This window comes from Pan troglodytes, chromosome 1 (genome assembly GCF_028858775.2).
Source record: "Pan troglodytes isolate AG18354 chromosome 1, NHGRI_mPanTro3-v2.0_pri, whole genome shotgun sequence".
Lineage (NCBI taxonomy): Eukaryota > Metazoa > Chordata > Mammalia > Primates > Hominidae > Pan > Pan troglodytes.
Window position 1 is genome coordinate 23,579,260 of NC_072398.2, and position 27,920 is coordinate 23,607,179.

At 44.6% G+C, this 27,920-nt stretch overlaps 1 long non-coding RNA gene across 2 annotated transcripts; it reads right to left on the reverse strand.

Annotated features, from left to right (window-relative positions):
* Window positions 1–543: 543 nt before the first annotated feature.
* On the reverse strand, window positions 544–26,534 carry LOC104004758 (uncharacterized). 2 transcript variants are annotated; one of them, XR_001712919.3, is made up of 4 exons: window positions 26,400–26,534; window positions 17,063–17,912; window positions 7,638–7,703; window positions 544–913 (listed from the first exon to the last, which is right to left on the reverse strand). It is a non-coding gene; the product is annotated as an uncharacterized LOC104004758 (long non-coding RNA). The 2 variants fall into 2 exon arrangements; XR_677790.5 differs by lacking the exon at window positions 26,400–26,534 and adding an exon at window positions 24,837–24,991.
* Window positions 26,535–27,920: the final 1,386 nt, after the last annotated feature.

Consider the following 27,920-nt stretch of genomic DNA (forward strand, 5'->3'; position numbering starts at 1 on the left):
TCTACCCGCCTCGGCCTCTCAGAGTGCTGGGATTGTAGGCATGAGCCACCGCACCCGGCCTGCACTCTGCTACTATTAGGATTACACCATGTACCTGGTCCTCAGCTTTCCCTTTCCTCCAGGTGCAAGGGATGAGAGTATCCCTATGAGCTCCACTCAGTTTTCAATTGCTGATGAATCCTTTTCAACATTTCATTATTTTTTTCGAAGTGTTAATTATCCTTAGTGAAAGCCACCTAATTGAATTGTCCTTGTGGTAATTCCCCCCATATTTCTCAACCACCTGATAGGTCACACCCTCTGGTGCATTTCCTTCCATGGGAATACCATTCTAGTTCACCATTGGCAAAAGTTTTAACAATTTCACTGCTATCTTGTGCTACGGACTATATGTACTTCTTCTACTGCCACTGATGGGGTCTGCACTGCCAGCTGGATGGTAGGTGATCCAATTCCAAAATCTCATGTTGGCATCTCTTTCTTGGATCACTGCTGGTATAAACAATCTAGGGTTGAGTTCCCAGGGAAGGAGACACCGAGAGATATTAGCACGGAAGAAGTTTGTTATTAGCACAGAAGTTTGATATTAACACAGAAGAAGTGCTGGGAGGGAAGTGAAGGAGTCAGGACCGTGTATAGGAAGAGGTTGGTTGGACCACAGTGAAGTCTAAAAGTCTCAACCATGGGAAGCTCTGAAGCTGGGTGATCCTTCAGAGTAGTCTCAAGTTGGGGAAGGGGGACCAGGCCTTTGAGTCCCCATATTGGCCAATCATTGGATGTGGGTCCCAGGAGTTGGAGTGATCTTGGGTGAGGTGACTTTCTTCATCCAAGGCAATTCCCAAAGAGGACTGACAACTGAAGGCTGACCACACCATCAGCAACTGGGGGAGTAGTCTCCAATCCTGAAAGGCACCTAGGCAGAACCAGAGCATCCACTACGATCACGGTAAGCAGACAAACAGACCTGACTATCCTATTTACTACTCAGTGAGGCAACCCATACCACCTCCTCTCCACCCCATCCCTGTCTATGGCACTTAACATCTTCTAACGTAGTATATAATTAACCTATTTATCATACTGTTTAGCAGCAATTTCCCCTGCTAGAATGTAAAATCAAAGAAGACAGAGATTTTTATTCATTTGATTTACTAATGCATGCTAAGCACATAGCTAAGGACCCAACACATAATAGGGGCTGAGAAACATGTTCTGAATAAGTGAACAAATAAATAAATAAATAAATACCTAACTCGTTGGTTTTTCGTGAGGATTAAACTGAATTGATGAATGTAAAATATTTAAACAGGCCAGACACACACTCACCACCATGTTAACTATTATTATTATAGAGTTTAAAGTCTTAGACCAATATGTTAATAATGACTGTCTCTGATTTACGGGATTATAGGTAATTTTTATTTTGTTCTTTGGAATTTTTGTATCTTTTAAATTTTCTGTGATAGATAATCAGGAAAGGAAAAATAGCAAATTATTAAGTTAAAAGAAAATTTGGTTGGTATACATTGGATAGTAGAGAGAATGAAAATTCCTGATGGACATCACCTCTCTTAGAAAGAGCAATTGATTTGACAGCAAGTTTTTTTGTTTTTTGTTTTTTTGAGACAGAGTCTTGCTTTGTCGTCCAAGCTGGAGTGCAGTGGCACCATCCTGGCTCACTGCAACCTCTGCCTCTCGGGTTCAAATGATTCTCCTGCCTCAGCCTCCCGAGTAGCTGAGATTACAGGCATCCGCCATCAAGCCTGGCTAATTGTTGTATTTTTAGTAGAGCCAGGGTTTCACCATGTTGGCTAGGCTGGTCTCAAACTCCTGACCTCAAGTGATCCGCCCACCTCGGCCTCCCAAAGTGCTGGGATTACAGGCATGAGCCACCACACTCGGCCTGACAGCAAGTTTTATATGGTTCTTTCTCAAGCTTGACCTCTACATTGTTGAGGGCCTGGAACTGTGCCTGGCACAGAGCAAACACTCAGGAAATATTTGCTTCTAATAAGGACAGGAGGAAATTGGCATCATGGGATTTGGGAGATAGCTGTTCTACTGTTGAAAGCAGCACTGTCAGGCTGAGGAAGTTTTAAAATTCACTGTTTGTGTCTCAGTTTTCCTGTCAAACAGATAATAAATGGTTGTTTCCCACTCTGACCTGTTAGTGGCCTCATGGACCTACTTCAATAATAAATGATTTCAACAATATCCCTATCAAAATTTTAGCTGCCCCTTTTATACTTTTTTGCAGAAATTGACAAACTGATCCTAAAATTTATATGAATATATAAGGGACCCAGAATAGCCAAAACAATCTTGGAAAAGAAGAACAAAGTTGGAGGACTCACACCTCCCAATTTCAAAATTTACTACAAAGCTACAATAGTCAAGACAGCAGGATACTGTAATAAGGATAGAAATTAATGGCATATAATTGAGAGTCCAGAAATACACTGTCAAATATGGTTAATTGATTTTCAACAAGAGTGGCAAGACAATTCAATGAGGAAAAATAATCTTTTCAACAAATGGTGTGGGGTAACTGGATTTCCTCATGCAAAACAATGAAACTGAACCCCCTATATCACATCATATCATATCATATAAAAATTAATTTAAGGCTGGGTGTGGTGGCTTACACCTGTAATCCCAGCACTTTGGGAGGCCGAGGCAGGAAGAGCCTAGGAGTTCGAGACCAGCCTGAGCAACATAGCAAAACCCTATGTCTACAAAAAATATATATTTTTTAATTAGCCTGGCATGGTGGTACAATCTGTGGGCCCTGCTACTGGGGAGGCTGGGGCAGGAGGATCACTTGAGCCCAGGAGGCTGAGACTGCAGTGAGCCATATTCATGCCACCTCATTCCAGCCAGGGTGCCAGAGAGAGACCTTCTCTATCTCTCAAAAAAAAAAAAAAAAAAAAAATCAAAATGGATTGTAGGCCGGTGCAGTGGTTCACACCTATAATCCCAGAAGTTTGGGAGGCTGAGGCGGGCGGATCACCTGAGGTCAGGAGTTTGAAACCAGACTGGCCAACATGGCAAAACCCCGTCTCTGCTAAAAATACAAAAATTAGCCGGGCATGGTGGTGCACACCTGTAATCCCAGCTACTCAGGAGGTTGACAGGAAAATCGCTTGAACTCGGGAGGCAGAGGTTGCAGTGAGCCTAGATTGTGCCACGACACTCCAGCCTGGGCAACAGAGCAAAACTCCGTCTCAAAAAAAAAAAAAAAAAGGCTGGGCACAGTGGCTCACGCCTGTAATCCCAGCACTTTGGGAGGTCGAGGAGGACAGATCACAAAGTCAGGAGGTCGAGACCATCCTGGCCAACATGGTGAAACCCCATCTCTACTAAAATAAAAAAGAAAAAAAAATTAGCCAGGTGTGGTGATGCACACCTGTAGTCCCAGCTACTCGGGAGGCTGAGGCAGGGGAATTGCTTGAAGCCGGGAGGCGGAGATTTCAGTGAGCTGAGATCGTGCTGCCACTGCATTCCAGCCTGGGCAACAGAGCGAGACTCTGTCTCAAAAAAAAAAAAAAAAAAGGATTGTAGACCTAAATGTAAGAGTGAAATGACAAAACTCCTAGAAAAAAACATAGGAATCAATCTTCATTGCTTTGGATTATGCAATGGTTTTCAAAATATGACACCATAAGCACAAGTAACTAAGGAAAAAAATAATACATTGAATTTCCATCAAAATTTAAAACTTTGTGCTTCAAAGGACATCATAAAGAAAGTGAAAAGACAACCTACAAACTGGGAGAAAAGATTTGCAAATCATATATCTGATAAAGGACTTATATCTGGAATATAGATATAGCTCTTGTAAGAACTCTTACAACTTGGTAGTAAAAAGACAACCCAATCTTAAAACGGATCTAAATAGCCATTTCTACAATATACAAATGGCTGATAAGCACATGAAAAGATGCTCAACATCATTTGTCATATGAAAAATGCAGGCTGAGGCAGGAGGATTGCTTGAGCCCAGGAGTTTGAGGTTGTAATGAGCCGTAATGGTGCCACTGCATTCTAGCTTGGGTGACAGAGCAAGACCCTGACTCTAAGATAAAAGAAAAAAAGAAAAGAAATAAAGAAAAAAATGCAAATCAAAACCACAATAAGGTACCCCTTTAAACCCACTAGAACAGTTACAAAAAAAAAAAAAAACAAGGAGGGCCAGGTGCAGTGGCTCACACCTGTAATCCCAGCACTTTGGGAGGCCGATGTGGGCAGATCATGAGGTCAGGAGATTGAGACAATCCTGACTAACATGGTGAAACCCCGTCTCTACTAAAAATACAAAAAATTAGCCGGGCATGGTGGCACACGTCTGTAGTCCCGGCTACTTGGGAGGCAGAGGCAGGAGAATTGCTTGGACCCGGGAGGCAGAGGTTGCAGTGAGCCAAGATTGCGCCACTGCACTCCAGCCTGGGCGACAGAGCGAGACTCCATCTCAAAAAAAAAAAAAAAAAAAAAAGGAATAAAAACAAGTGTTGGGGCCAGGCGCAGTGGCTCACACCTGTAATCCCAGTACTTTGGGAGGATAAGGTGAGCCAATCACCTGAGGTCAGGAGTTCGAGATCAGCCTGGCCAACATAGTGAAACCCTGTCTCTACTACAAAAACTAGCTGGGTGTGGTAGCGCATGCCTATAGTCCCAGTTACTCAGAAGGCTGAGCCAGGAGAATGGCTTGAACCAGGAATGCGGAGGTTGCAGTGAGCCGAGATTGCACCACTGCATTCCAGCCTGGGGGATAGAGCAGGGCTCCGTCTCAAAAGAAAAAAAAAAGTGTTGGGGAGGATATAGAGAAATCAGAACCCTCATACATTGCTGGTGGGAACATACAACAGGGCAACTGCTTTGGAACACAGCTTGGTAGTTCCTCAAAAAGTTAAATAAAATTACCATATGACCCAGAAATTTCACTCCTACATATATATCCAAGAGAATTAAAAACCTATGTTGATGCAGAAATTTGCACACAAATGTTCATAGCAGTGTTATTCCTAACAGCCAAAAGGTAGAAACAACCAAAATGTCCATCAACTGATGGATGAATAAACCAAATCCATACAATGGAGAATTATTGAGCCACCAAAAGGAATGAAGTACTGACACACACAACATGGTTGAACTTTGAAAACATGCTAATAAGTAAAAGAAGCCAGATGGCTGGGTGCAGTGGCTCAGGCCTGTAATCTCAACACTTTGGGAGGCTGAGGTGGGCGGATCACGAGGTCAGGAAATCAAGACCATCCTGGCTAACACGGTGAAACCCCATCTCTACTAAAAATACAAAAAAATTAGCCGGGCATGGTGGCGGGCACCTGTAGTCCCAGCTACTCGGGAGGCTGAGGCAGGAGAATGGTGTGAATCCAGGAGGCAGAGGTTACAGTGAGCTGAGATCGCACCACTGCACTACAGCCTGGGCTACAGAGCGAGACTCTGTCTCAAGAAAAAAAAAAAAAAAAAAAAAGCCAGACACCAGGCAGACTATATATTGTATTATTCTATTTACAGGAAGTATCCAGAAGAGTCAAATTTATAGAGATAGAAAGTAGATTGTTGGTTGCTAGGGGATGGGGATGGGGTAGGGAAATGAGAAGTGACTTGATAGGTGCCGGTTTCTTTTTGGAGTGATGAAATGTTCTAAAATTAAATAGTGGTGATGGTTGCACAATTCTGTGAATATACTAAAAACCACTTAATTGTACGCTTTAAAAGGGTGAATTTTATGGCATGTAAAGTACATCTAAGTAAAGCTGTTATTAGAAAAAGAAAAGGGGCCAGATGTGCTGGCCTATGCCTGCAATCCCAACTACTTGGGAAGCTGAGGCAGGAGGATTGCCTGAGCCCAGAAGTTGGAGACCAGCCTGGGCAACATAGTGAGACACCATCTCTAAAAAATAAAAAAGAGAAAGGAAAGGAAAATAAAAGGGTAGGGGGCAAGGGGAGGGATAGCATCAGGACAAATACCTAATGCATGTGGGGCTTAAAACCTAGATGATGGTTTGAGAGGTGCAGCAAACCACCATGGCACATGTATACTTATGTAACAAACCTGCATTTTCTGCACATGTATCCCAGAAGTTAAAGTATTATATATATATATATATATATATATATATATATATATATATATAGAAAAAAAAGAAAAAAAGGCTGGGTGTGGTGGCTCGCACCTATAATCTCAGCACTTTGGGAAGCCAAGGCAGGAAGATTGCTTGAGCCCAGGAATTTGAGACCAGCCTGGTCAACATGGTAAAAACCCATATCTACAAAAAATACAAAAATGTGTGGTGGTGCATGCTTGTGGTCCCAGCTACTCGGGAGGCTGAGGTGGGAGGATAGCTTGAGCCTGGGAGGTCAAGGCTGCAGTGAGCTGTGATCACACCACTGCTCTACAGCCTGGGCAACAGAGCAAGACCATCTCAAAAAAAAAAAAAAAAAAAAAAAAAGAGGCAAATGACACAAGGAGGTTTCTTAAACCAGAGCACTGGAAGTTGGACTAGTGCAAAGCTTTCAGGGGACCAAAGTCCCTGCAGGGTCACAGGGGCAGTCTGAGCCTTTTCCTTCCTGCCCCACAGTGCAGGCATTCCTGCCCCTTTCCCCAACATGAAACACAGCCACCTCTGTGGTCTCTATCAGGTTGCTAAATGATTTTCCGAACCTGAGTTAGCCAGCGGCCCTGTGAGCTGCCAGCCATGCTGAGTGACTGTTCTAAAAGGGCCTGAGCTCCTTCAAACAGCCCATGTGGAAGGTTCTTTTTCCCCTTGCCTGGAAAGTCTCCTCTGCCTACCTGTGCCTTAGCCCCTCCTTACTCTGCCTTTTCCATAGGGCATTCTGCAGCCTCCCGTGGGCTTTTTTATCTACCCCTTCCTGCCCTGGGCCCTCTCCCCAAAATCACAAGTCATCCACTTCACCAAATTTGGTGGATCAAAAACCCACCAGGCATGCTTTTATTTTTTAGGAGACAGATTCCTGAAATTCACCCCACTGAAATTGAGTCAGTAGGTTGGGGGCAGGCCTGGGACTCTCGAAGCTCCCCCAGGTGATTCTGATGATCAGCCAGATTTGGGAACCTTTGATCCAGTTCACCCTCCCACCCAGTGCTCCAGCATCCCTGCCGAGAGGTTGACTCAGCTTTTCCAAGAAGCATTCCCTGACTTGCCTTGCCAAGGTGGGAGCTCCACCCAAGTGCTTCGAAAATGCTGTGCTCATCATCAACCCCAGTCTTAGTGTGAATCATGTATTGTCATCGCCTGTTTAAATGTCTCACTCCCCTACTAGACTCTTTGAAGAAGGGGACTGTGTCTTAGTTAATGTATTACCCCCAATACCTGACTTGTAGTAAGGACTTCGTGTATTTATCAAGTGAGTGAGTGAATAAATGAACACCACTAGAAATCTACGAATATAATACAGTCATTATCTAAGGTATAATGATTTTGCTTGTACAGCATTTGGTGTGAAGAATTTGACAGTGAAAATATTTATTTGGCTATTGTGTAAAAGGAATTAGATTTTGATATATCAGCTCTGAAAATCGGGCTGGAAGCTAGCTGTCCTTTAGACAGGTAGGTCCAGCTGTTCTCACAAGTGCGTCATTTAGGAAGACATACCATTCACTGGAAGGATTTGACATATTTCCTGGGTCCAAGAATAAGCTTTGACTTAGGCTCTGTAGTCTGTAAATGTGAGAGAAAGTAAAGTATGAGCTGATTTAGATTTATCCATATCCAGTTAAGGGCAGATTCACATTTTGAGGGGCCTGAAGCTTGGACAATTTTGGAGGCTTTCTTTTAAAAAAGCCCTTGTTTCTCTACCACCCCCAAACTTCTAGTGCCAGGAGCCCAGGACAGGCTCATTTTGTGACATCACATCTGACCCTGTACCTTTATGACATGCCAGGTGGGTCTTTACAGTGAGTAAAGGAGTATTCCTGGACGTCACCTATGTACTGATATAGCTAGCAATAACTTCATATCTACCTAAGTGACAGCATACCACATACGTCTCCCACATCCCATAAATATGTCCCCAACATCCCATACTAAATGTAGTCCCAATGCAACTTCCTCTTAGCTGGATATCCAGAATGCCCATGGCCTCTCCAATGTCATTGACATCAGCGGAAAGTGGTAGAGGGGAAGTTAGGGTAGAGACAGAGAACTAGTTAAAGTATCTTACCTTTGAAATTTTTATAAAAACAGATTACCATGAGAACACACAGTAGTCCCCTCCCAGAGCCATGAAAGAGGACAGTGCAATTGAGGGGCTATGGAGCTTAAACTCTGTTTAGTTTCATGATAAATGCACCTCTGCAAACAAACATTTATTGAGCATCCCTTACATGCCAGGCACTGTTTCAGGCACTCAGAATGAAGTGGTGAATAAAATAATCAAAGCCCATGACCTCATGGGGTGCACATCTAGTCTAGTTAAAATAGGTGCGTTTTCCTGGTTTGTGAGGACAGGAACATTGGATGTATTGGCCACCACTGCCTGACTCTCAATAAATATTTGTGGAATGAATAAATGAAAGATGGAATGAATGAAACATTTCAGAACTAAAAAGTATTGTGCTGTTGAGATTTGGTATGTCAAGGAAATTCAGCACAAATTACAAAGTTGCTACAAAGCCTATGAAAAATTATAAGGACGATAATGACATGGGTGTTGCACCACAATTTTCCAGGACCCAAGCAGGACTATTGTTCTGACATGTATTAACATTGGCAGGTAACCAGAGATTCCACTTCCTTTCTGGAACTAAATTGGCACTCCAGCTAGTACACCTCTAAGGCAGGTCCTCCCTCAGGTTTGGAAGGTTAAAAACAGGGAGAGACAAGTGAGAACCAGTCCCAGTCCTGTGTCACCGACTCCTCCTTCTTCTGCCCGCTGGCTGCCGGAGCTACTGGAGATGTGGCCCTCACAGCTGCTCATCTGTCACAGCATTCACTACAGGTGATTGGGTAACCTCTCCCTCCCATTGACCCCTCCGCCACCACCCCCCTACCTCCTACTTCACAGGAGATAGAGGTAATCAGAGGACAATGCCCACAGTCACCAAACCTGCAACATTACTGCACCTGAGTCCATCTTCCCCTTTATTCCTCTGTTAGGGATGGAACGAGCCCCAGCTGCATCATTTATTAGCTCTGTGACATGGAGAATGGGGTGAGGGCCTCAGTTAAAGATTGTCCCCCACTTTTTTTTTTTTGAGGCGGAGTCGAGATCGAGGCTGCAGTGAGCCATGATTGCACCACTGCACTCCAGCCTGGGCAACTGAGCAAGACCCTGTCTCAAACAAACAAACAAACAAACAGAGATAATGGAAAAGGTACATGGTGCCTGGCACAAGAAACTTTCTTTAATTATTAATATTGCTGTTACTATTCTTATCATTTCTGTCCAAGGCCAATGCCTTCCATGGTATCTTGCCTTTTCAGAAACTCCACTCTTATCAGTTATTCACTCTCCCTGTTCCTTCAGCCTTTCTTCTATAGCCTCCTACCCATCACCATATAAACAAATACAATTTACTTCAATTTTTAAAAATGACAACGTAATTAAGAACTTTCCTTGACCTCACCTGCCCCTCCATCTGTCATTCTTTCTCAACTGCAACCTTTGGAGAGTAGCTCGCATTCACTGTCTCTGTGACGCTGTTTTCCTCCCTTCCTTTCTGCATCCACCCAGCACTCCTCGGAGTCAGTCTTAGCAAGGTTACTAAAACCTCCCTGTGGCTTGATCCGGTGACTGCCTTGAGTCTTTTCTTCCTTGACCTCTCAGTAGCTTCCCAAGTTGCTTATTGTTCCCCCTTTAATGTGCTTTTCATCCCTTGACTTCAGGACATCTGGCTCTTTAACTCCTTTAACTCCTACTTTCCCAGCTCCTCTTCCCAGTGTCCTGTGTGGGCTCCTCTCCCTTTGTGAGTTCTTCGACTTCTGCTCATCCCTAAGTGGCTGTATTCTCTGCTGGTCTAGCCCTCGTTTTGTTCTTTTCTTACTCTTTCCTCTCCTCTGGTTCATCCCAATGATTCTGTGGCTTCCATTATCATCCAAAGCTGGAGATCAATCATCCAGTGCCGCCAGTCCAGACCTCTCTTCCAGGCTCCAGACACATAAATCCAGCTGTCTGCTGCCATTCCCCATTTACATTCCCCACAGGCCCTTCAACATCCACATGCTCAAAATAAGCTCTTCATCTTGCCCCATAAACTAGTCCTTCCTCTTGTTTCCTATTTCAGTGAACAGCATCTCCCTTGACCCAGTTGCCCATGCTAGAAACTTGAGAGTCTCCCTTTACTTCTTCTTTATCCAATCAATTAACAAGGCCTGTCCATTATCCCGCCTATAAATCTCTCAACTCCATTTGTTTCTTTTCACTTACACAGTCACTACTCTCTTGTAACTGGCCTTCTTGTTTCCAACTCCCTCCCTTCCGCAGGATAAAACGCAGACTCTAGGCAGGTTGGGTGGGACTGGAGGGGCAGGCTCTGCTCCCTGTGATCAGCCCTTGCTTACCTCTCCAACCTCAGGTCTTTTCTCTTCTTCGCCACCTACCCTTCGCTCCAGCCACACAGCTCCACTTTTACTTTCCAAAAAGCCAGGCTCCTTCTTGTCTTTGGGCCTTTGATTCTGCCACTCACTCTAAATAGATTAATCTTTGCAGCCTTAAGTTTTTGTTACCACTGGGGCCATCCCCCCGACAGCTCCCCTTATTTACCCTACTGTAGCATTCCCCACACTGTGCCCCAACTGCCTGTTTGCCTGTCTTCTCATCTAGTCTGCGAACTCCTTGATGAAGGGACTCAGCCTCTTTTGTTCACTGCTGAAGAAGGCTCTAAGTAGCACCTGGCTCGAGGCAGGTGCTGGACATGTGATTGCTGGGTGAATGAATGGAGGACATGTGATTGCTGGGTAAATAAATGGAGGACACGTGATTGCTGGGTGAATAAATGGAGGACACGTGATTGTTGGGTGAATAAATGGAGGACAGGTGATTGTTGGGTGAATAAATGGAGGACACGTGAATGTTGGGTACATAAATGGAGGACACGTGATTGCTGGGTGAATGAATGGGCCACTGGTTCTTCTACATATCCATGTAGCCAGTAGAAACCTGGTCCTTGGAGGTTACTGCGTAAGCTTTTTAAGCACCTCTTTTCTGAAAGCTCATCACTGACCCACACATTCTTTCCACTGCCAAGCCTCAAACTCTGAGCCAGGGGTGGAGGAGAGAAGAGGTGGGGGTGACTTTCCTTTGGAAGAGAAGAACGTGGATTCTGTCTTTTCTGAGGTCAAGTCTACCAGCTCCCTCCCTCATTCATTTCTTCTCCACCCCTCAGCATCAATGTATCATCACTTACCCACCTTGCCTTCCTTTCTGCGTCAGAAGAGGAGGGGTCCCTCCTTCCAGCCAAGGTTAGCCCTTCTATGAGAACCCTTGGTGCTATGCCTCTTAGGAACCATCATGCACCCATTGTCCCCTTCTCTTCCCATTTAACAGCGTCCTGTCTGTGGTCTCCTTCCTTTCTACAGATATACAAGCTGAATGAAGTCTCTTCTATCTTGAAAACATTGTGACTTTTTCTTTTCTTTTTCTTTTTTTTTTTTTTTTTGATACAGGGTCTCACTCCTGTCACCCAGGCCGGAGTGCAGCAGTGTGATCAAAGCTCACTGCAATCCCTACCTGCTGGGCCCAAGTGATCCTCCTGCCTCAGCCTCCCAAGTAGCTGGGACCACAGGCATGTGCCACCATGCCTGGATAATTTTTGTATTTTTTGCAGAGACAGGCTTTCACTATGTTGTCCAGGCTGGTCTCGAATTCCTGGGTTTGAGTGATCCGCCCACCCTGGCCTCCCCAAGTGCTGGGATTACAGGTGTGAGCCACTGCACCTGGCCAACAAATTATTTTAAAAGGGATTTTCCACTATACTTTCTGCCTCCATCATTGTTTTCACCCTCTCGCTCTTTCCTCCTGGCCCCCTCTCCTTCCCATCTATATTGAACACGCTTTCTCTCTCTCTCTTTTTTTTTTTTTTTGTTGAGACGGAGTCTTGCTTTGTCACCCAGGCTGGAGTGCAGTGGTGTGATCTTGGCTCACTGCAACCTCTGCCTCCTGGGTTCACGCCATTCTCCTGCCTCAGCCTCCCAAGTAGCTGGGACTACAGGCGCCTGCCACCACGCCTGGCTAATTTTTTGTATTTTTAGTAGAGACGGGGTTTCACCGTGTTAGCCACGATGGTCTCAATCTCCTGACCTCGTGATCCGCCCGCCTCGGCCTCCCAAAGTGCTGGGATTACAGGCGTGAGCTACTGCGCCCAGCCGAACACACTTTCTTTAAGGTCACAAATGACTTAGTCCAGCTCACGTTCGAGGCTTGCCCCTACTCTCTACTGACACATATGCCCTAGGTTTCTGCCTCACCTTCCGCATCGTTCAACACGGGTTTATTGAGCACCTGTTTTGTGTGCAGCCCGGTGGTGGGGAAGGAAAAGTTATCAAAAAGTGGCCTCTGAACTCAGAGGTGTGACTAAGATACACACACGGAACTCTACTGAACAGTGGATGGCAGAATATAAGTGCCAAGTTATGTGGCACAGACTGTGCTTCCTACCAGGGAAGAGAGAGAACAGCCAGGCTGGAACAGGCAAAGAAATCTTGAAGCTTAAGGTACGAGCTAAGTTAAACTCTATGATGGGCGGGATTTTGCAGAGTGGGGGTGGAGTTGGGGAGCAAGTGCCAGGTTACAGTAAGACAGGAGCAAGGCCTCTACCATCTAAGATGCCTTCAGAGGTTTTCTTCACATTAAAGTGTAAATGACTGAGAAGGACTAAAAATGTAACCTATTTAAGTTGTACTTGCATTTTACATTAAAGACTTCAACTAAGAAGATGCAGGGTTTTTTTTTTTGTTTTTTTTTTTCTGTTTTTTTTTTTTTTTTTGAGATGGAGTTTCGCTGTTGTTGCCCAGGCTGGAGTGGAGTGGAGTGATCCTGGCTCACTGCAACCTCTGCCTCCCGGGTTCAAGCGATTCTCCTGCCTCAGCCTCCCGAGTAGCTGGGATTACAGGCATGCGCCACCATGCCCAGCTAATTTTGTATTTTTAGTAGAGACTACCATGTTGGCCAGGCTGGTTTCCAACTCCTGACCTCAGGTGATCCGCCCGCCTCGGCCTCCCAAAAGTGCTGGGATGGCGTGAGCCACTGCACCCAGCCTGCAGTCTTAATGATAGAATTTCAGCCATTTCCTGAGTTAGAAAAAAATATAATAGTAATGAAAAAACAAAAAAAGAGTCATCCCTTTCTCTCTCTGTTCAGTTTGCAAGTTTTCCCCTATAAGAATTATGCATGAGGCTGGGCTCGTGGTTTATGCCTGTAATCCCGGCACTTTGGGAGGCTGAGGAGAGTGGATCACCTGAGGTCAGGAGTTCGAAACCAGTCTGGCCAACAAGGTGAAACCCCGTCTCTACTGAAAATACAAAAAATTAGCCGGGCATGGTGGTGTGCGCCTGTAATCCCAGCTACTCCAGAGGCTAAGACAGGAGACTCACTTGAACCTGGGAGGCAGAGGTTGCAGTCAGCCAAGGTCACACCATTGCACTGCAGCCTGGGCAACAACAGAGAAACTCCATCTCAAAAAAAAAAAAAAAAGAGGCCAAGGCCTCACTTTGGAAGGCCAAGGCAGGCAGATCATGAGGTCAGGAGATCGAGACCATCCTGGCTAACACGGTAAAACCCCGTCTCTACTGAAAAAACACAAAAAATTAGCCAGGTGTGGTGGCGGGCGCCTGTAGTCCCAGCTACTTGGGAGGCTGAGGCAGGAGAATGGCATGAACCCGGGAGGCGGAGCTTTCAGTGAGCAGAGATCGTGCCACTGCACTCCAGCCTGGGCGACAGAGCAAGACTCCGTCTCAAAAAAAAAAAAAAAAGAAAAGAAAAGAAAAAAGAATCACGCATGAATATAACAGCTCTGCCATGTAAATATTTTCCTTGATATGAGGTCAGAGCCAGGCCTCAGGCACACACAACTGCATATCCTCCCAGCAGGCACTTTGCTCTCAGTGTAGGCTTGATACCATCTCTGTTCAGTGTGCTGTTATATTTGAGGTGTTATTTTAATCAAAACTGTTTTTTTTTAAAAATCTTCTTTTATTTTTTGCAAAATGGTTTGCAAGTAATAATAATAGCAGATGCTTAGCTAGTGTATACTGGAGACAGATTCTGCACTAAACGCTTTGCATATAGTTGCCCCCACATAATCTTTCAAAATAACACTGTGAAGAAGGTTCTTTTATAATCCCCATTTACACATGAGGAAACTGAGGCAGCTGGGTTAAATAACTTGCTGGGAAGTTAAGGAGTTAAGATTCCACTCAGGAAGTGGGGGGTGTGGGGACTATATGGTTTCCCTCTTGCAGGAGGTTGTTGTTGACCTGCCGGCTTCCCATGCGGCTGACAGTGGCTTCTGAGCTCCTGAAGCTTCAGAAGTGTTTGCATTTTATTAGTGTAATGATAGTTTGCAGTATCTAACCCATAGCAGTGTTTCTCAAACTGTGCGAAGGACTAATTTGATTTTTTTCTTTTTTGAGACAGAGTCTCGCTCTGTCACCCAGGCTGGAGTGCAGTGGCGTGATCTCAGCTCACTGCAGGCTCCGCCTCCCGGGTTCATACCATTCTCCTGCCTCAGCCTCCCGAGTAGCTGGGACTACAGGCGCCTGCCACCATGCCTGGCTAATTTTTTGTATTTTTAGTAGAGACAGGGTTTCACCTTGTTAGCCAGGATGGTCTCGATCTCCTGACCTCGTGATCTGCCCGCCTTGGCCTCCCAAAGTGCTGGGATTACAGGGGCGAGCCACCACTCTTGGCCAATTTGATTTTATTTTTAAAAATTTCTGGGGGCCGGGCGTGGTGGTTCATGCCTGTAATCCCAGCACTTTGAGAGGCTGAGGTGGGTAAATCACCTGAGGTCAGGAGTCCAAGACCAGCCTGGCCAACATGGTGAAACCCCATCTCTATTAAAAATACAAAAAATTAGCTGGGCATGGTGGCGGGCGTCTGTAATCCCAGCTACTCAGGAGGCTGAAGCAGGAGAATTGCTTGAACCTGGGAGGCGGTGGTTGCAGTCAGCTGAGATTGTGCTATTGCACTCCAGCCTGGGCAACAAGGGCAAAACTCCATCTTAAAAAAAAAAAAAAAATCTGGCTAGGCACAATGGCTTACACTAGTAAATCCAGCATTTTGGGAGGCTGAGGTGGGAGAATCCTTTGAGCCCAGGAGTTGAAGACCAGCCTGGGCAACATGAGACCCCCATCTCTTAAAAAAAAAAAAAAAGAAATAGCTGGATGTGGTGGCTCACACCTATAGTCCCAGCTGCTATTCAGAAGGATGCGGCAAGAGGATCACTTGAGCCCAGGAGTTCAAGATTGCAGTGAGCTTTGATCGTGCCACTGCACCCCAGCCTGGGTGACAGAGCAGGACCCTGTCTCAAAAAAGAAAAATTCTCCTAATCATTGCATACAATTTGATAATTGTTATAAGAGTTTCTAAATCCTCTCAATTTCTGACTTATCTTGTTGCAGATGAATAGTGAAGAGTTTGCAGGCCAACACCAGTTCGAGGACAGTATTTTGATGGGCACCAATATGTGGTATCAACAAAGCAGCTTCATACTTTTAAAATTTCATTTCATTCATTCAATACACATTTTTTAAAGTGCTTACTACATAGCAGGCACCCAACTAGGTGCTACAAATCAAGTAGGAAAAAAGAACAATGGGGCCTTCATAAAGTTAACATTCTAGCAGGGAAAGCAGAATTGAAACAATTTACTGAGAATTAATTATTTTTTATAATTAATTATAAAAATAAATACCACTGGGCATGGTGGCTCATGCCTGTAATCCCAGCACTTTGGGAGGCCAAAGCAGGTGGATCACCTGACGTCAGGAGTTCAAGGCCAGCCTGGCCAACATGGTGAAACCCCATCTCTACTAAAAATACAAAAAAATTAGTCGGGCATGGTGGCGGGCACCTGTAATCCCAGCTACTCGGGAGGCTGAGGCAGAGAATTGCTTGAACCCGGGAGGCGGAGGTTGCAGTGAGCTGAGATCGTGCCACTGCACTCCAGCCTGGGCAACAAAAGTGAAATTCCATCTCAAAAATAAAATAAAATAAATAAAAATTAAAAATTAATGCTAAGGAGACGATCAGAATACTCAGCGCTCCTATTGGGGTGCCCAAAGCTAGGCTGATGGGTGAAGGAATGCTTCTCTAAGGAACCCTTCATCTTAGAGCTGAAGAATAAGCAGGGGCTGCAAGGCCCCAAATGGGGAAAGAGGGTTCTAGGGAAAAGGAGGGACAGAGAGAGAGCCCTGGAGCAGACAGACACACAGGAGGCTGCTGAAATAGTGTCCTGCAGGTCTCTAGAGCCCATGCCAAGGATGGTGCATTTTATCTCAAGAGCTATGGAAATCTCCTGAAGGATTTTAAGCCAGGGGTGGGCAAAATGGTCAGATTTACCTTTTAAAAATCATACTTTTACTTTCCCAATAATTTAAACACAGCAGATTTTCATAATAATTGTAACAGGGAACTAACAATTCATTACAGAGATTTTCGCATGTGAACAAAAAGTTTGGGGCTGCTAATCTATCGCAAGAGTTATTTTTGATTCCCATGGCTCTACAAACACATGATGTAGACAGTCACTTACATCTCCAAAGAGGTCGCTATGCTCCTTCTGCCTCCTCCTCTCAGTCCCTACCATCCTCTAAGTAGCATCTTAAGAAGAGCGGCTGTGTGAGGTATGTGACCAAACTCCACCCACTCCTCTTCTTTTGCACTAACAGAACCACAATTTAGTTCAAGCCAGCAATATTCCCAGGAAAAACTCATTTTTAAACCTATTAAAAGTGACCATGTGACACAGTTCTGGCCAATGGGAAGACAGCAGAAATCTGCTGAGGATTCAGGGAAACCTTTTGCTTTCCAGATGAAAGGAAGCCGTCTGGCTAGTACAGTCCTGTCCCCTTCTTCCTACCTTAAAAATCAGTCGTGAGTCCCAGAGGTGCTGCAGCCATCTTGCCACCATGAGGCAACAAGCGCAAAGATGACAATCCAACATGGTAAGGTTGATGGGACAGAAAGAAACTGAGTCCTTGAGAACTCGGCCTCTGTCCACTTCTGTTCTTCTTGTTACATGAGAAAAATAAACCCCTATAGGCTGAAGCTGCTGTAAGTCTGGTTTTCTGATGCTTCAAGTTGAAAGTAAGTGAGCTTCCCAATTGGAAATGGATGGTCCACAAAATCAGATCAACTTGCATAGCACAGTATTCTCCCCCCTGCGGCTGTTCCCATCTTTGAACATTTAGATATTTCAAAGGAAAAAGCCTTTTCTATTATTTCTGACATCGCTTTGCCCTTCTCACCAGGAGCTGTAACGGGATAAGTAGGCTCTGTCACGGGTCCTTTGTTTCCTAAAAGGGGAAGGCCGGCGACGAGGCTTCATGGAAAATGCTGATATACTACACCACATCAGAATGTGCTGTTCTCATTTATTTTTTAATACAAACCCATCTTTGCATGTGGGCACTGGCAAAGAGTTGATGGTTATGAAATGTTGGGCGACAGTGGTAATATGGGAGGTGACACACAGCAAAGGAATCTCGTCTTCAAATTACACAGAACACAAAACCATTGTGGTTCATGACATAGCTCCCACATTCTTTCCGTATTTATCCAACGGGGCTCCAGTGAATTGGATGGTGCCTTCTATTTGTTTAGTGAGTGTGTAAAACTCCTGGACAGGGTTGTGTGAAGCAATGTGTAAAAGCCACAGTCGCCAGCCTGTTACCGCTACCTTATGTCCATTTTCCTCTGTGCCACGAGCTCTGCGGAGAACCAATGAGAACAGTTGGTACAAAACTCAGGGAAGAAGTTCAGGAAGTAGTTGTCAGAAATGATGCACGCTACAGTTACTATATTCAGTGCCAAAGCAATTCATTTATCTTTACAGACACACACAAGCAGAAAGGGTGAATTCAAAGGTAGTCCTCTGGGCAGAGAAAACATTGCAATTCTAGACACACACTGTCAAGAAGCCCATATGTCTGCAATGTAAAGGGCTTTTTTAAGATTATAAGCTGTCTTTCAAACACAGCAGCTTCTTCTAAAAATAATTCCATTTGATCAGACAAAGTGGGAAGAATGCTACTGGTTGGTATCTCAGGGGCAAAGATAGAATCAAAACAGAGTATAATCTCTCATGCCTACAAAAGGGCCCCAGGAAGGACTATTCATCAAAGAGGAGATGTTTTAAAGGAACACATACACTATGAGAGTGGCCAAAGGAAAATAGAAAATGCTGAAATATATGCAAAATGAAGCCTCTGTGGTTTATAATGAGGCTGAAATCTCACTGATGGGGTCTGGCTTAACTCTGAATTAAGAGAATGAAGCTGAAATCCCCATGACCTTGAGGCAGCAGCTGAAGACTTCAATGTATGTACATTTTCGGTCACTCAACTTTTGTAACATCTGGAGCATGATTAATGCTGTGAGGGGTTTAAGAACTTTTATTGGCACTAATAGTCATTGGTTGCCACTAAAAAATGGTCCTGCTGCCAGCAAAACAAATGGTTAGGCATTTAAAGCCCCTATCAGGGTGGAAAAGGGCATTTTGCCAATTTTAGTTTCCTCTTGGAAACTGTGTGGTCAATTTTCCAAACTATGTTTGAACTTCAAAAGTCCATACTTGCTGCACTGGGTTAGATGGGCTTCCTGGTATTTCAAAGAAGTTTACAAAATCTTTGGAAAGTCTAAAAGTTTTAAGATCACAATTTGGAGAAAAAAGAAATATTATCAATATATGTGCAGAAAAATACCTTAGGAAAATTTAAAATATTAACAGCAGTTATATGTGGAGTAGTGGAATTACTACTTCTTTACACATTTTGCATTTTCCAAAATTTCTATTATAATCATACATTATTTTTATAATCAAAAGACTTTATAAAGTACTTTTAAGAAGAAAAAAATTGTTTCAAGACTTCCTTCAAAAAACCAGGCAGCTTTCTATAAAGAAAAAGGTGAGTTAGGCCAGACACAGTGGCTCACACCTGTAATCCCAGAATTTTGAGAGGCTGAGGCAGGCGGATCCCTTGAGGTCAGTAGTTCAAGACCAGCCTGGCCAACATGGTGATACCTCGTCTCTACTAAAAATACAAAAATTAGCTGGGCCTGGTGGCACACACCTATAATCCCAGCTACTTGGGAGGCTGAGGCAAGAGAGTCGCTTGAACCCAAGAGGCAAACGTTGCAGTGAACCAAACTCGTGCCACCGCACTCCAGCCTGGGTGGCAGAGTGAGACACCATCGAAAAAAAAAAAAAAAAGGAAAAAAAAGAGAAAAGAAAAGAAAAAGGTGAGTTGGATTCCACCTTTGGCACTCACTAGTATGTAACCTTGGTATTAGAGATAAGCATTATATGATTAAATTAAATAGATATAAAGTGCCTGCAGGGGTGCAAGACATATTGTAAATGCTTAATAAATGTGAGTTAGCATCATTATTTCACCTCAAATGAAGTTCAACATTCAAAACAGTATTCAAAGGGCCCCAGGTATAGAATTCTATTCTGATGAGAAATTTATCTGAAAAAAATTTTTTTTTTTTTTGAGATAGAGTCTCGCTTTTTCACCCAGGCTGGAGTGCAGTGGTGCGATCTCGGCTCACTGCCAGCTCTGCCTCCTGGGTTCAAGCAATTCTGTGCCTCAGCTGGGATTACAGGCGCCCACCACCACACCTGGCTAATTTTTTTGTATTTTTAGTAGGACGGGGTTTCACCATCTTGGCCAGGCTGGTCTTGAACTCCTGACCTCATGATCCACCCACCTCGGCCTCCCAGAGTGATGGGATTACAGGCAGATTTTTTTTTTTTTGAGACGGAGTCTCGCTCTGTCACCCAGTCTGGAGTGCAATGGCACGATCTCGGCTCACTGCAAGTTCCGCCTCCCGAGTTCATGCCATTCTCCTGCCTCAGCCTCCCGAGCAGCTGGGACTACAGGCACCCGCCACCACGCCCGGCTAATTTTTTGTATTTTTTAGTAGAGACGGGGTTTCACAGTGTTAGCCAGGATGGTCTTGATCTCCTGACCTCGTGATCCGCCCACCTCGGCCTCCCAAAGTGCTGGGATTACACAGGCATGAGCCACCAAGCCCAGCCAACCTGGATTTTTAAAAGGAAGGAAAACTGTCCTGAAAATAGGATTACAGAATAGTCCTTTCATATTGCCAAAGTGTGGGAATTCTCCCTTTCACTCCAACTCCATGGTAAGGAGGAAGGGATCACGATGAGAAATTTACGCAAATTGATTGGATGCCACTGTTAGGGATCAGAATCTGGCTTCCTTACACCTCCCATTGGCTTCCAGACAGATTAAAAATGTGAGACTCTCATGACCACTTGTCAGGGATCCCCATGCCTGGGTCGGGTGCAGTGATGTGGGTCACAGCAGCTGCCATTCCCACAGCTGTTGGCCATCAGCCCTGGCAGGGGCTATTTCAGGTTTTACTGAGTATTTCTTGCCCCACTAGTAAAGCTTTGAGAAATGCTTTGAACTATCCAAAGACCAAAAGGCCCTCCCAGCCTCCATTCTTAAGAGAACAGTCTTCTGCTAACTTAGCCTCAGTGACGGTAGGGTTTCTCTCCTGCTGGGCAGAGACTGTCCCCCGCTAGGCCATAGCTTTCAGGGAACAGAACCATAAACCTCCTTTCTCCAAGTCAAAACTTTTTGGAAAGATTTTCTGCTCAATTTTTCTAGTCATTACAGCTAAATATGTCTAGTTTTAACTCTTTCCCTGCGGTGAGGGTAGTGAATCAGTGTCTGAAGAGTTGAGGCAGAATAATACTAGCTAGCATTGATTACCACTTACTCTGTGCCTGACATTGTTCAAAGCAACTTCTGTATTGCTGTAGATATGTCTCACAACAACCTCAGGGGGTAGATACAGTTATTATTACTATTTTATAGAGGACTGGCCCCAAATTACTATGACTCCATGGCCAACTTGTTGTATGTATAGGCCTAGGAGCATCCTTTTCTTTCTCTCTCTCTCTCATAAAATTTCTGAAATGATTACCAGTTAAAAATGAGCAAGTTTGAGCCAGACAGGTGCAGTGGTTCAGGGTTGTAATCCCGGTGCTTTGGGAGGCCAAGATGGGAGGATCACTTGAGCTCAGGAGTTCAAGAGCAGCCCAAGCACCTATTGGGACCCTACCTCTAAAACAAATTTTTTTTTTATAATTAGCTAGGCCTGGTGGCATGCTCTTGTAGTTCCAGCTATTCTAGAAGCTGAGGCAGGAAGATCTCTTGAGCCCAGGAATTTGAGGTTATCATTATCATGCCACTGCACTCCAACCTGGGCAGCAGTGAGACTCTGTCTCAAAAAATAAATTAAATTAAATAAAATAAGTAAGTTTGGGTCTTTATGTATTCAAGGGAGCAACTTTTGTCAAATTATTTTCCTTTATTTCCACTCTCCCACCCCATTGATCCTGGGTACTTTTCTAGATGATCTTGCATCCAGGTTTCAAATATGATTTCTTTATGTCATGTCCCTAAAGACTGATGCTCTGAGTTGTTGGCCTCAATTCTCTCCTAAAAGCTGTAATATTCTTTTTTATGGCCAAGGGAACAAATGTACTTCTAGAGTGACCAAAAGATAGGATGGGATAGAAAACTGGCCAGAACCATATGCGCTGAATTTTTTAGTGTAAGGAGAGCCCTGTGGAGCCCATTATTCATTTATCACACAGGCATCCCTGGGCAACAGCTGACAAGCGCAAAACAATGCTCTGCACATTACCAGACTGTCAGGACACTCGATGCAGGCCAGCCATGGCAGCCCCTTCCTCCATTCTCCCCTCCACCCCCATCCCTTGAAGCCTGCTCATGGCAAACATATGGGAGCCATTCAGGCTTATTCCCTCCTTTCCAATGTCTGAGTTATGTTGACAACAGGGGATTTACAACTGCCCAAAATGGAGCGTTGTGTTTCTTTTGGATTATTCCAAGTTTGGGGCCCATTAAAAGTTTTGTAACTATATAAATATTTATCCAGAGTTTTTGGTTACTATATAAACATAACAAACACGACATTGGACCTAAATGCTGTAAGTCACTTAAAAGTCTTCCAGTTAAGAAAGGGGGCAAACTAATAAAGGGCTTCAGAAATGATTATTTTTATTGTGAAATATTTTTACTGCTATTTTTATGCTGGGTTTTAAAAAGACCAAAATATGTTTATCCTTGACTCTATGTAACTCTTCAGACCATCAGCCAACTTGCTTAAGCATGCTCCTGACCTGCAGAGACATGGGAGAGAATGTGGATGGTGCAGTACAAGGCTTCACCTTTGTGAATATGCTCAGGCCAACAGCTGGAAGCTTAGGATGAGAAATGCTACTCTGAGCTTTGTCACCTTCGAAGGCCAGAGATGTTACTTTATGTTCAAATGTTGTATGTTCACATTTGTTAGTAGGTTCTGGTTAACGCTTACAGATGCTAGGTAGAAAGAGCTGAAACTATTAATGCCCAGATATTAATTATTAAGGATAGACACCAAAGTACTCAGACCTAGGAGGGCTCATGTTGTTAATGAAAAACTAGGGGGGAAATATTATGGTGCGTTATTTTCGTAACCCCTATGTTTGCCATGAAGTTAACCCTCCAGATCTAAGGGTTGAAATTCATGAAGTGTTTGTGTGTGTGTGTGTGTGTGTGCATGTGTGTGTGAAGTTTGTGTCCTTCAGAGCTGTTGGGGTTGTCTTTTTTTTTTCTTTCTTTTTTAAGACGAGATCTCACTCTGTTACCCAGGCTGGAGTGCAGTGACACGATCACGGCTCCCTGCAGCCTCAAACTCTTGGGCTCAAGCAATCCTCCGACCTTAGCCTCCTGAGTAGCTGGGACTACAGGCACATGCCACCACACCTGGTGATATGGTTTGGCTGTGTCCCCACCCAAATCTCATCTTGAATTCTTATGTGTTGTGGGAGTGACCCATTGGGAGGTAATTGAGTCACAGGGGCAGGTCTTTCCCGTGGTGTTCTCATGACAGTAAGTCATGAAATCTGATGGTTGTTATAAGGAGGAGTTTTCCTTCACAAGTTCTCTCTTTGCTTGCTGCCATCCATGTAAGATGTGACTTGCTTCTCCTTGCCTTCCGCCATGATTGTGAGGCTTCCCCAGCCACGTGGAACTGTAAGTCCAATTAAACCTCTTTCTTTTGTAAATTGCTCAGTCTCAAGTATGTCTTTATCAGCAACATGAAAATGAACTAACAGACTGGCTTTTTTTTTTTTTTGTAATTATAAGGTCTCACTATGTTGCCCAAGCAGGTCTTGAATTTCTGGCCTCAAGTGATCCTCCTACCTTGGCCTCCCAAAGTACTGGACTTATAGGTGTGAGCTGCTGTGTCTGGCCTGTTTTTCTACTTAAGGAGGCACACACATAACCTTGGTCTTGGAGGAGGTTTCTGGCCGAACTCTCTGACCCTCTGTAGAAAGCAGTAGGTCCAAGGAGAAAGCAAATTCCTGGGTTCTGTCCTGCTTCCTCAACCCCGGACTGGCACCATCTCCTACATCATTTTTTGGCTCCCTGTTCCCTTTATCCAGTGGATAAAGTAAGGCGGTCCCTTCTTTGTTCTTTGCAGCAGATCAGACTGGAACCAGGAAACTGTTTTTCTATGTTTGCTGGTACTTGGTAAAAGGAAGCAAACCCTGTAGTGTTGACTTAAGGTTAAATGGGGCGAGTGCTGACTTCATGTGTTCTGGCAGGATCTTATCTGTTGGAGATAACAGAGGCAAGCCCTGGAGTCTAGTAGAACACAGCGGGGCTGAAGCTCATACAGCTCTGCAGGGCCTTGATGCAACAAATGCTGGAGACTTCATTTCTGTGAAGGACTTAGCTAATGGTCAATTACTATTGTTAGAATATTATTAATCCCATTCTGTATATAAGTAAATGTTGACAGAAAATGGTTTAATGACTTGCTCCAAATTTCATAGTACACCAAGATTATAGTTACAGGAAAAAAATAGCTAGATTTTCTCATTTTCTTTTTTTTTGGAGATGGAGTGTCAGTCTTGTTGACCAGGCTGGAATGCAGTGGTGCGATCTCGGCTCACTGCAGCCTCCACCTCCTGGGTTCAAGTGATTCTCCTGCCTCAGCCTCCTGAGTAGCTGGGATTACAGGCGCCCACCACCACGCCGGCTAATTTTGTATTTTTTTAGTAGAGACGGGGTTTCACCATGTGGGCCAGGCTGGTCTTGAACTCCTGATCTCAGATGATCCAACTGCCTCAGCCTCCCAAAGTGCTGGGATTACAGGTGTAAGCCACCATGCCCAGCCTAGAATTTCTCATTTTCAAACCCATGCTTTAGCAGGGAGACTCGGCTGTAAATAAACATGCTTTACACGCACAGTAAGAAAATCAGAGAAAATAGCATTACAGAATCTAGCATCTTTTAGCGTCTTTGGATGGAAGTTTCTTTTTTTTCCCCCCTGTGTACTGTTTGACATTTTCACTGCTAACATTTTAACTCCTCCACTTCTGTATGCACCGTCTAAGAGGTGATGAGTCATCATTTTCTTTCCCTAAGGACCTGAGGGGCAGAGAGGTTAACAATTTAGCCCAGGACACATTTTTAGAGGTAGAACTATGACCAGAAGTCCTAGATATCCTGACTTTAGATCAGGGCTTTTCTCACAATGCTAGAAACTGACTGCTTGTGTTCTGAGCAACTAGTACATACCTGCACGGATTTTGGACTGTGCTGGGTAGCACGGATTTTGGACTGTGCTGCATAGCACGGATTTTGGACTGTGCTGCATAGCACGGATTTTGGACTGTGCTGCATAGCACGGATTTTGGACTGTGCCGGGTCAACTTGCTTTAACTGGAATGGCTTTCTCAAGTTCCTTTCTTGGTATGCCTCTGGGTGAGAGCTGGGCAAAAGAGAAATTTGTCCAAGATTAGGAAGGTGGAAGTAAAGCAACAGCCACTACTCTCTGAAGGTCATTGTGGTTTGATGCTCTGACTGGCAGGTGCAGGGGTGCTGGTGGGTTCCAGCTTGTTCAGTTTCCCGTTCCACAGCCAGCAACTCTTCCTAAGACCATTAGTGGGGCCAGCTCACCATCAGAAACATAGACTTTTCTACCAGCTCTACTTTCATGGTCCCACTTCAGCAACCGGATGTGCCTAGCTGCCTATATTCCTTGGCAAACTTTGTTCCATCCACACCAGTGCTTCAGGAAGGCTGGTTTGTGACTGATGCTTTAACTCCTTGTCATGCACCCTTCCTTAGCTTCTCCCACCATTGCCTAATATATCCTTCAAAATTTACACATGGTTCTGCTTCCCTGGTTGGGTGCTGACAGAGAGAATACCAACATGGGCTGGGTGTGGTGTCCCATGCCTGTAATCCCAAAACTTTGGGAAGCCAAGGTGGGAGGATGTCTTAAGGCCAGGCGTTCTAGACCAGCCTGGGTAACATAGCAGGACCCCATCTCTAAAAATAAATAAATTTAAAAAGGGAAAAAAAAAGAATAAGCAACATGGTGCACCATGAGAGCTGCAGAAGAAACATAAAAGTGTTCCTGCCATCAAGGGACACATGGCTATTGGGAAGATGGAGCACTTTAACACAGCCAGCTGGGGACTCATGTAGCTTATGGTAAAGTGACAAACGCACAATGCAGTCATTGCAGCCCAAGGTGTCTAGTGTCTCTTAGTGCCAGGCATGAGGAGCTGATTGGGAATGGTCATAGTCAGCATTTTCCATGACTGATGACCACATTTAGATCCAAGTGGAGACCAACTTTTCGTTTCTCTGTTCCAGGCTTTTAGGCTCCTTATCAACACAAGGATGGAAATCAAGTTACTTACATATTGGGCCAAAATATTGAGTGCAGATGAAAATAAATGCTGACTTTGAAGATTTCCCATCCAGCCCGCAGAAATTCCCCTGGCCTGCCACACTTGGGTAACTTGAGTTCTGGAATTCCAGACTTGGTTAACCCCAATCCACAAATTTGCTGGAGTTATGAAGCTGAGTGAGAGTACTGCTTTTTCTATTATGCATTCCCAATATGTTCTGTTCTGAGCTGACACCACAGAATTTACTTCTCCCACAAGTTTAACCCACTGCATGGAGTGATCATGGCTCACTGTTTTTTGGTAAATACCAAAATACAGATAACAGTTTTTCACAGTACAAATTTTATATCTGACTTGGCTGGAAACTTCCCCAGTCACTCCGTCTAGTTGCCTCATTTTGTTGGGCCTTGGTTTCCTTCAGTTTCCTACTAAAACTTACCTCTTTGGGGAGGTGTGAGTATCAATGCTTGGCTACCAATCCAGGTAAGGCCTCTGAATGAAAGGTGATATGGAAGGGCACAAACGATCTGGATACCTATCCCCTGGGAAAGTCCAGGCCTCAAGCCACAGCAATGCCACAGCTTCTGGAAGCTGCCTGGGAACTGAGGTTTTATTCTCCTGTGTGTGTCTACATGCCTGGAGTGTTGACTCTGGAGACCTATGAATACAGTAAATGACATCATAGGTAGCTCAGGTCAATGAAGATTTATTTTTAGCTATGACCCTTGTCTGTTAAATGATCTGAATTTAAAAAGAAAGAGGACACGGAAGAAGGAAAAGAAATGTGAAAGGCAATGAAAGAATGTAAGATTCCTGCTTGATCTTAAAAAGCACTAGAGCAAAAGTCAAGCACAGCTTTCTTATTTCTTTTCAACCAGAAGGGTGTTACAGGAGAAATGTATGAAGGGCGGAGGATATGCCCTCTTGTGAGAATTCTGTCTCTTCCCTGCAGTTACTCATTTTGAGAATGTGGCTCCCAGTGTCTACAGTGGAGGTGGGCTCATTTGTCCCTGGGCTTCTTTTTTATTTTATTTATTTTTTGAGATAAAATCTCGCTCTGTAGCCCAGGTTAGAGTGCAGTGGTGCCATCTTGGCTCACTGAAACCTCCGCTTCCCGGGTTCAAGCAATTCTCCTGCCTCAGCCTCCCGAGTAGCTGGGATTACAGGCGCCTGCCACCGCACCCAGCTAATTTTTGTGTTTTAGTAGAGATGGGGTTTCACCATGTTGGCCAGGCTGGTCTCAAACTCCCGACCTCAAGTGATCCACCTGGGATTACAGGCATGAGCCACTGCGATCCCAGTGATCCTGCGGGGATTACAGGCATGAGCCACCACGCCTGGCCTGGACTTCTTTAGATTGTGCTTTTCAGTAATCTGTCCCTGTTTGTCTTGGTGTCTTATGGGCTGACGTCTGAGGGATCCCTGGTTACTCCCCATTTTTATGCTGTACTGAGATAGGACAAAGAGAGAAAAGAAGTCGTGGAACTTTGGGAGGCCAAGGCAGGAGGATTGCTTGAGCACAGGAGTGCGAGGCCATCCTGGGCAACATAGTGAGACCCCGTCTCTACAAAAAAAATTTTAAGCATTAGCGAGGCATGGTGGTGCGCACCTGTAGTCCCAGCTACTCAGGAAGCTGAGTGGGGAGGATTGCTTGAGCCTGGCAGGTTGAGGCTACAGTGAGCTGTGATTGCACCACTACACTCTAGCCTGGATGACAGAGTGAGACCCCGTCTCAAAAGAAAAAAATATATAAAAAAAGCAAGAGGCCAGGGAGTAGGATCAGTCAGAAAGCTGGGTCTGTTAAGTAGAGGGAGGGAATGCAGAGAGTGCAAAAAGATGGAGAAGGGGGCCACCCAGCTAAGAGCAGTGCTCTAGGGAAGAAACTCCAGAAGGATTGTAAAATGTGATCAAACATTTTGTCATGGTTGAAACAGAGAGGGCCCAAGGCTCTGGCCACCCA